Source organism: Emys orbicularis, chromosome 12, assembly GCF_028017835.1.
Source record: "Emys orbicularis isolate rEmyOrb1 chromosome 12, rEmyOrb1.hap1, whole genome shotgun sequence".
Classification (NCBI taxonomy): Eukaryota; Metazoa; Chordata; order Testudines; family Emydidae; genus Emys; species Emys orbicularis.
Window position 1 is genome coordinate 15,813,752 of NC_088694.1, and position 9,673 is coordinate 15,823,424.

Below are 9,673 nucleotides of genomic sequence, written 5' to 3' on the forward strand. Positions count from 1 at the left end.
GACTGTCCGGTTTGGCCAATGTACATGGCAGAGGGGCATTGCTGGCACATGATGGCATATATCACATTGGTAGATGTGCAGGTGAACGAGCCCCTGATGGTATGGCTGATGTGATTAGGCCCTATGATGATATCACTTGAATAGATATGTGGACAGAGTTGGCATCGGGCTTTGTTATAAGGATAGGTTCCTGGGTCAGTGTTTTTGTTCAGTGATGTGTGGTTGCTGGTGAGTATTTGCTTTAGGTTGGGGGGTTGTCTGTAAGCGAGGACAGGTCTGTCTCCCAAGATCTGTGAGAGTAAAGGATCATCTTTCAGGATAGGTTGTAGATCTCTGATGATGCGCTGGAGAGGTTTTAGTTGGGGGCTGTAGGTGACAGCTAGTGGTGTTCTGTTATTTTCTTTGTTGGCCCTGTCTTGTAGGAGGTGACTTCTGGGTACTCGTCTGGCTCTGTCAAACTGTTTTTTCACTTCAGCAGGTGGGTATTGTAGTTTTAAGAATGCTTGATAGAGATCTTGTAGGTGCTTGTCTCTATCTGAGGGATTGGAGCAAATGCGGTTATATCTTAGAGCTTGGCTGTAGACAATGGATCGTGTGGTGTGTCCTGGATGGAAGCTGGAGGCATGTAGGTAAGTGTAGCGGTCAGTAGGTTTCTGATATAGGGTGGTATTTATGTGACCATCGCTTATTAGCACAGTAGTGTCCAGGAAATGGACCGCTTGTGTGGATTGATCTAGGCTGAGGTTGATGGTGGGATGGAAATTATTGAAATCATGGTGGAATTCCTCAAGGGCTTCTTTTCCATGGGTCCAGATGATGAAGATCTCATCAATGTAGCGCAAGTAGAGTAGGGGCGTTAGGGGATGAGAGCTAAGGAAGCGTTGTTCTAAGTCAGCCATAAAAATGTTGGCATACTGTGGGGCCATGCAGGTACCCATAGCAGTGCCGCTGACTTGAAGGTATATATTGTCCCCAAATGTGAAATAGTTGTGGGTGAGGACAAAGTCACAGAGTTCAGCCACCAGGTTAGCTGTGACATTATCGGGGATACTGTTCCTGATAGCTTGTAGTCCATCTTTGTGTGGAATATTGGTGTAGAGGGCCCGATGCCAACTCTGTCCACATATCTATTCAAGTGACATCATCATAGGGCCTAATCACATCAGCCATACCATCAGGGGCTCGTTCACCTGCACATCTACCAATGTGATATATGCCATCATGTGCCAGCAATGCCCCTCTGCCATGTACATTGGCCAAACCGGACAGTCTCTACGCAAAAGAATTAATGGACACAAATCTGACATCAGGAATCATAATACTCAGAAACCAGTGGGAGAACACTTTAACCTGTCTGGCCATTCTATGACAGACCTGCGGGTGGCTATCTTAAAACAGAAAAACTTCAAAAACAGACTCCAACGAGAGACTGCTGAGCTGGAATTGATATGCAAACTAGACACAATCAACTCAGGATTAAATAAAGACTGGGAATGGCTGAGCCATTACAAACATTGAAGCTATCTCCCCTTGTAAGTATTTTCACACTTGCTTCTTATCAAACTGTCTGTACTGAGCTATCTTGATTATCACTTCAAAAGTTTTTTTTCTCTTACTTAATTGGCCTCTCAGAGTTGGTAAAACAACTCCCACCTGTTCATGCTCTCTGTATGTGTGTATATATATCTCCTCAATATATGTTTCACTCTATATGCATCCGAAGAAGTGGCTTGTAGCCCACGAAAGCTTATGCTCTAATAAATTTGTTAGTCTCTAAGGTGCCACAAGTACTCCTGTTCTTAATACAAAATTAGTCATGCCTGATCAATAATAGAGTGAAATACTGGTCTGATTGAACTCAATGGCAAAACTCCACCTCCATTTTGTGTATAGCACCTAGTTCCCCTTCTGACTCCAGCTTGAAAAATTGAAGCATGTTGTTTTGGTTAATTTCAATGTTTCCAAAAATCTTTTGTGCTTTTTTTTTTTTCCTGATCAAAGCAATTTGCAAGAAAGGATCCAGATGATAGGTGAAAGAGAAAATCCATTTATGAAAAAAATGATAAATTATCAAATCACTGAAGTTAGGATTTAAATTATACTTTTTAAATTCAAGTTTCTCACTAAAGTAAATGCGGTGTTTATGAAAGGTGCTGGATTGACAACAGGGGAAACTTCAGCAGCATACACAGAAGTGATTTATCTCAGTTAATGGCTGTACAAGCTTCTCTACTAGTATGCCTTATCTCTAGGAGGACACTTAGATTTCTATGCCCATTTAATCCACGGTCCCTGTTTTGAGACTACTAGTTGTGATGTCCACTAGGAAATGGATGAAGACTGAGGCCACCAAACAGCCGTTAAGGGATTTTACTACTATCTTAAGATGAAGTGATCTAGAAATGACTCATTATTCCATTACCAGTCCCATGATTCATCCAGTCTCCCAATGACAAAGGTAAAATTATCAAAAGCACCTAAGTGATTTATGTCCCATTTTCAAAAGTGATATAGGCATGTAGGAGCCCAAGTCTTCCTGAAAGTCAAATTTTACCCAAAGTTCTATAGTGTCAAGCTTGTTTGACCTGGCACATGATGTATTAGTTCCTCATCTAGGAATAATTATTTTACATTGGTTTAAAGGCCATAAAAATACTGAAGTTTGCCATTTTGGACTTTCAGGTATATCTTTTATGGGGGCTGAGACCTGACTTCTCTTTTTGTTGGTCTACATGAGGCTACATCTTAAAACCACTCAGAGATGAAAACTGATGCAGAATGCAGAGCTCACTTACTGAGTGGAGCAACATATTGGAAGTATATGACATTTGTGGTCACTGGTCTGCACTGAATGCTCCTTGGTCTGTGGGTTGAGTTTAAGGTGTTGGTTATGACCTATAAAAGCCCTGAATGGCCTGGGACCAACCTACCTAAGGAATTACCTTTCCTCCTAGGCCAGGGGTGGGTAAACTTTTTGGCCTGAGGACCACATCAGGGTTCCGAAACTGTGTGGAGGGCCGGTAGGGAAGGCTATGCCTCCCCAAACAGTCTGGCCCCTGTCCCCTCCCACATCCCACCCCTTGACTGTCCCCCTCAGAACCTCTGACCCATCCTACCCTCCCTGCTCCTTGTCCCCTGACCGCCCCCTCCTGGGACCTCCTCCCGCCCCTAACCACCCCCCCAGGAACCCCACCCCCATCCAACCCCTTGTGCTCCCTGTCCTCTGACTGCCCCGACCCCTATCCACACCCCCACCACCTGACAGGCCACCCGGGACTCCCACGCCTATCCAACCGCCCCGTTCCCTGACTGCCCCCTGGGACACTCTGCCCCTTATCCAACCCCTCACCCCCCGCTCCCCATCCCCTTACCATACCGCTCAGACCACCAGGACTGGCAGCCGTGCCGCCGCACTGCCCAGCAGGAGCTCACAGCCCCGCCGCCCAGAGCTCTGGCGACATGGCGAACTGAGGCTGCGGGGGAGGGGGAACAGCAGGGGAGGGGCCGGGGGCTAGCCTCCCCAGCCAGGAGCTCAAGGGCCGGGAAGGATGGTCCCGCGGGCCGTAGTTTGCCCACCTCTGTCCTAGACCATACTACCACAGCTGTGGTCAGCAGAGGCATTTGAGCTGGATCCACCTCATTATAAAAGAGAGGGGGCTGTTGGCAGCACATTCTCTTTGTGGGTGCTGAGACTCTGGAATTTGCTTCCCTTGGTCTAAAATAGCCCAAATTTGATGACTTGCTGGGCACACTGCAAAAGCCAACTACTTGTTTAGGTTTTTGGAGATGTCTGAATATGCTTCCTAGATGATGAAGGAGGGTCAGTTGCTGGCTGGCTGAGTTCCTGTGGAACTGATGATTAATGCTGCAGAGATGTAATGTAATTGTATGTATTGTGTAATTAATTATTTTGGGGTGCCTAGAGCCTTAGATATGCATCCTTATTTTAAATCTAAATAAATAAACATAAAAATATGGCACGGATGTTGTTAAACCGGTGCAACTTTGTATGAGGACACTCTTATATTGGTTTAACTTGCCGCAGCCCAATGTTTGACTAAATCAGTACAACAACATACCTTCAGTTAAACCTATGTATCTTTTGTGTGTAGGCAAGCCATGACTAAACATCCCTTTCCCTCTCAGTTGCTCAACTTTCAGTCTCTCATTTCTTGTGATGCCATAATTTCACTAATTCTCCATTTGCCACAGGCTTTCATAGTAGAAAAAAATCTGATTTTGGATGTAAAAAATAGGAATTTTTTTTAAAATAAATTTTCCTGCAGTTTTGTACACATCACAAAGAAGCAAAATAGGCGCAACATTCCCCCCCCCCCCCCCACACACACACACTTTGCAGGGCACTTTTAACACCAGTATTCACCCTGGCACAAAGGCATGCAACCTTAGTGTCCTCATTGACTTCTCTTTCCTTGTGCTCTCCTGCCTTGCAACTGTTTGACCCAGTGTTATACTATTGAAGCCAATAGTCAAAACTCTCATTGAATTAAATAGGAGCAAGATCAGCCCCTTGATGTTGTTGTTGCTTCCTATACAATATTGCTAAAATCCATCCTTTTGTCTCTATTCCTACTGCCAAAACTTTAGCCCAAGAACTGGTCATCTCTCCCATTCATCCCTGCATTATTCTACGCAAAATGCAGCTGCTAAATTTATCTTCTTCTCCTGTTGTTTAGACTCTGCGTTCCCTGCCTTCACAAATCTCGGCATGGGTTTCCCATCTGGTGCATGGACTGTGAGCTTCCTGTTGCTTTGCTGCTCTGTTCTGCCCATATCTAACAATTTCCTCTCACATCTAATCCCTTTCCTAAATTCTTCCCAAGTTTTTCACTATACTGATCCCTTTGGCCCCAATTCTGGTTTGTGAGTCAGCAGCACAAAGGGACTGGAAGCAGTCTCCAACTTGGGAATTCCATAGCATAGGTGTTGAGGGCAGGAAGGATATTCTCAGAGCACTCTGCACTCCAGAGGCTGGCAGAGAGACCTGTAGATGCCTGTGGGAAGCCACCAAAATTTAGAGCAGGCTCAGAGGCTGCTCTGATGCTGCTAGCCGAGCACAGAACCCCGGTGATGCAAAGGTGGCATTAATCTCCCATCATTCCCTCTCCTGGGTTATAACTCCTAAGAGAACAGCTCAGAATTGAGACTACTGTTTCCTTCACACACTCACATTTTCATGTCACCTTCTACATGCATGTTTGTCAAATCTTACCTCTCCTTCAAATTGCTCATCTCTTGTTCCATAATGCCTAGCTCCTCTAATGACTACATATCTCTCCGTGTGTGCTTTTCTACAACAAATGTTAATGCCTTCAGACTGTAAACTGACGAAGGAATTTCTTTTTCTTTTTTATTATATATTTTATTTGCTGTAAAAGCTGTATCCATTGACAGTGCTACATAAATAATAATACTGATTTCTAAGAGACTTTCTGAGTATTAAAATTTACAGTACTATCCTCCTTTTGTGCGATCACAGTGATCAATCTTTTTACAGTTTGTTTTTCCAAGTGGTAGGAATACCACTCAAAATCCCTGGAAAAAGAAATGTTAGTATTTGGACTTGACCACTGACTTAAACTGACAAATATAAAAACAGAAGTTTCTGTGCTACACATCATAAACTCATTCCATAGCTCCTCAGTATAGTGGTAAATAGTTAAGAAGTCACTTTACTGATATACTTCTCTTTGCCTTCCACACCTTCTAAGTACATACAAATACCCTTTAGGACTGTCTTGCCGCCACAAATCTAAATTAATTCTTGGTGACTTCTATTTCACTTATCTGTAACTACTATTAATTTTCCTCAGTTAAGTCTACACAATGTAGTTGTAAAGCATCCCAGTTATTTATGAGTTTCAGCCCAAAACAATTAGCTGCAATAGCACGGAGGGTACTCTTTTCTTCCATCAGTGCTTCCTTCCTTGACGCTCACCTATCAGTGTTCTTCCCTCTCAGGATTATCTTAGTTTGTCCTGTTTTTAATTTCAGCAAAACGGTTGTGACTAGCAATTCACTATTAAATGTGTTGCAAATGGCAATTCACTACTCAGATCATGATTGACTGTAAAAAGAAAAACCAAAATTCTGACCAGATAGAGCCAAGTTTGGGAAATAATAGCATCTGTTATACTGCAATATTAATAAGCAATAGCTAAAAAGAGATTGAGTGGGAAAAAATCAAATCTAGCAAATTTAAAGGTCATAAGGCTTGTTTGGGGGTGTTTTTGTTTTCATATACAGCCATCAAATTGATTTAATTGGAGGTGGAGTACATATTAGTATATTTCACTCTGTGGTACAGTCAATTTAGCAGGTTTCAGAGTGGTAGCCGTGTTCAGGGCTGCCCAGGGGGAGGGGGAGCAAGTGGGGCAATTTGCCCCAGGCCCCGGGCCCCGCAGGGGCCCCGCGAGCCCTGGCCGAGAATCCCGGCTAGAGACGCCTTTTTAATTTTTACTTACCCAGCGGCGGTCCTGGTCTTCAGCGGCATTTCGGTAGCGGGTCCTTCAGTGCTGCCGAAGACGCGGAGCGAGTGAAGGACCCGCTGCTGCGGCTGACTCAGAGCGCCGCACGGTGAGTATGTCTGCTCCCCCGCTTTGCCCCAGGCCCTCTGAATCCTCTGGGCAGCCCCGGCCATGTTAGTCTGTATCAGCAAAAACAACGAGGAGTCCTTGTGGCACCTTTGAGACGAACAAATTTATTTGGGCATAAGCTTTCGTGGGCTAGAACCCACTTCATCAGATGCATGAAGTGGAAAATACAGGAGCAGGTATAAATACATGGAAGGATGGGAGTTGCCTTACCAAGTCTGAGGTCAGTCTAACGAGACAATTCACTTAACAGCAGGATACCAAAGGAGGAAAGATAACTTTTGAAGTGGTAATGAGAGTGGTCCATTTCAGAGAGTTGACAAGAAGGTGTGAGTAACAGTAGGGGGAAATTAGTATTGCGGAAAATAGGTTTAGGTTTTGTAATGACCCCACCACTCCCAGTCTTTATTCAGGCCTAATCTGATGGTGTCCAGTTTGCAAATTAATTCCAGTTCTGCAGTTTCACGCTGGAGTCTGTTCTTGAAGATTTTTGTTGAAGAATTGCCACTTTTAGGTCTGTTATTGAGTGTCCAGAGAGACTGAAGTGTTCTCCTACTGGTTTTTGAATGTTATGATTCCTGATGTCAGATTTGTGTCCATTTATTCTTTTGCGTAGAGACTGTCCAGTTTGGCCAATGTACATGGCAGAGGGGCATTGCTGGCACATGATGGCATATATCACATTGGTAGATGTGCAGGTGAACGATCCCCTGATGGTGTGGCTGATGTGATTAGGTCCTATGATGGTGTCCCTTGAATAGATATGTGGACAGAGTTGGCACCGGGGTTTGTTGCAGGGTTTAGTTCCTGGGTTGGTGTTTTTGTTGTGTGGTGTGTAGTTGCTGGTGAGTATTTGCTTCAGATTGCAGCCTCCCTCTGTAAGCGAGGACTGCCCTGTCTCCCTAGGTCTGTGAGAGTTAGAGATCGTCCTTCAGGATAGGTTGTAGATCCTTGATGATGCGCTGGAGAGGTTTTAGTTGGGGGCTGTAGGTGATGGCTAGTGGCGTTCTGTTACTTTCTTTGTTGGGCTTGTCTTGTAGTAGGTGACTTCTGTGTACCCTTCTGACTCTGTCAGTCTGTTTCTTCATTTCACCAGGTGGGTATTGTAGTTTTAAGAACGCTTGATAGAGATCCTGTAAGTGTTTGTCTCTGTCTGAGGGATCGGAGCAAATGTGGTTGTATCTTAGAGCTTGGCTGTAGACAATGGATAATGTGATGTGGTCTGGATGAAAGCTGGAGGCATGTAGGTAAGTAAAGCGGTCAGTAGGTTTCCGGTATAGGATGGTGTTTGTGACCATCGCTTATTAGCACTGTAGTGTCTAGGAAGTGGACCTCTTGTGTGGACTGGTCCAGGCTGAGGTTGATGGTGGGGTGGAAATTGTTGAAATCTTGGTGGAATTCCTCAAGGGCCTCCTTCTTAGGGGTCCAGATGATGAAGATATCATCAACGTAGCGCAAGTAGAGTAGGGGCATGAGAGGACGAGAGCTGAGCAAGTGTTGTTCTATGTCAGCCATAAAAATGTTGGCATACTGTGGGACCATGCGGGTACCCATAGCAGTCCCACTGGCTTGATGACAGGGCTTTGGAGCGGAGCATGGAGCTGGAGCACAGAGCAGCTCCGGAGCAGTGGAGCTGCAGGTTTTTGCCTGGAGCTCAAAGCCCTGCTTGAAGATATAAATTGTCCCCAAATCTGAAATAGTTGTGGGTGAGGACAAAGTCACAAGATGCCTCACTCTCACAGACCTTGGGAGACAGGCCAGTGCTCGCTTACAGAGGCGGGCTGCAATCTGAAGCAAATACTCACCAGCAACTACACACCACACAACAAAAACACCAACCAAGGAACCAAACCCTGCAACAAACCCCGGTGCCAACTCTGTCCACATATCAATTCAAGGGACACCATCATAGGACCTAATCACATCAGCCACACCATCAGGGGCTCGTTCACCTGCACATCTACCAATGTGATATATGCCATCATGTGCCAGCAATGCCCCTCTGCCATGTACATTGGCCAAACTGGACAGTCTCTACGCAAAAGAATAAATGGACACAAATCTGACATCAGGAATCATAACATTCAAAAACCAGTAGGAGAACACTTCAGTCTCTCTGGTCACTCAATAACAGACCTAAAAGTGGCAATTCTTCAACAAAAAAACTTCAAGAACAGACTCCAACGTGAAACTGCAGAACTGGAATTAATTTGCAAAATGGACACCATCAGATTAGGCCTGAATAAAGACTGGGAGTGGTGGGGTCATTACAAAACCTAAACCTATTTTCCCCAATACTAATTTCCCCCTACTGTTACTCACACCTTCTTGTCAACTGTCTGAAGTGGACCACTCTCATTACCAATTCAAAAGTTATTTTTCCTCCCTTGGTATCCTGCTGTTAAGTGAATTGTCTCGTTAGACTGACCTCAGACTTGGTAAGGCAACTCCCATCCTTCCATGTATTTATACCTGCTCCTGTATTTTCCACTTCATGCATCTGATGAAGTGGGTTGTAGACCACGAAATCTTATGCCCAAATAAATTTAAGGTGCCACAAGGACTCCTCGTTATTTTAGTCAATTTAGCAGTATCTCAGGAAAGGGTGTTTTTCTCCATGGGCTCTGTAGGGATGCAAACATTGTAGAATGTTTCTTTCAACTGGTTAGCTTCAGAATATGGTACCCATTTATCTATGCTTCACAAATACTTTCCAGCATTTTTTCCTATATTGCACTATAAAATGAAAATATCTACCCTTGTAAAGCAAATGAAAGTTATATAAGAACTTAAAATAGCTTTTTGCTTTGCTTAAAGTTGTGTAATTATTGTCAGGTTTTCTAGAAGGCACATAATTAAAGAACAATTAGATATCACCTTTCTAGAAGTTCCTCTTATGGTAAATAGCACTGGCTAATTTGTTTTGTTTGTTTGTACAGTTCAGTAAGTTTTGTGTTTCAGTGACGTTGTAAATGAAGGATTGTTTTCATGGCTTACTGTTTCTTATGACCACTAAAGTGAATTTATTGTGAAAATGCATATAGTTGTTTGGAATGGTT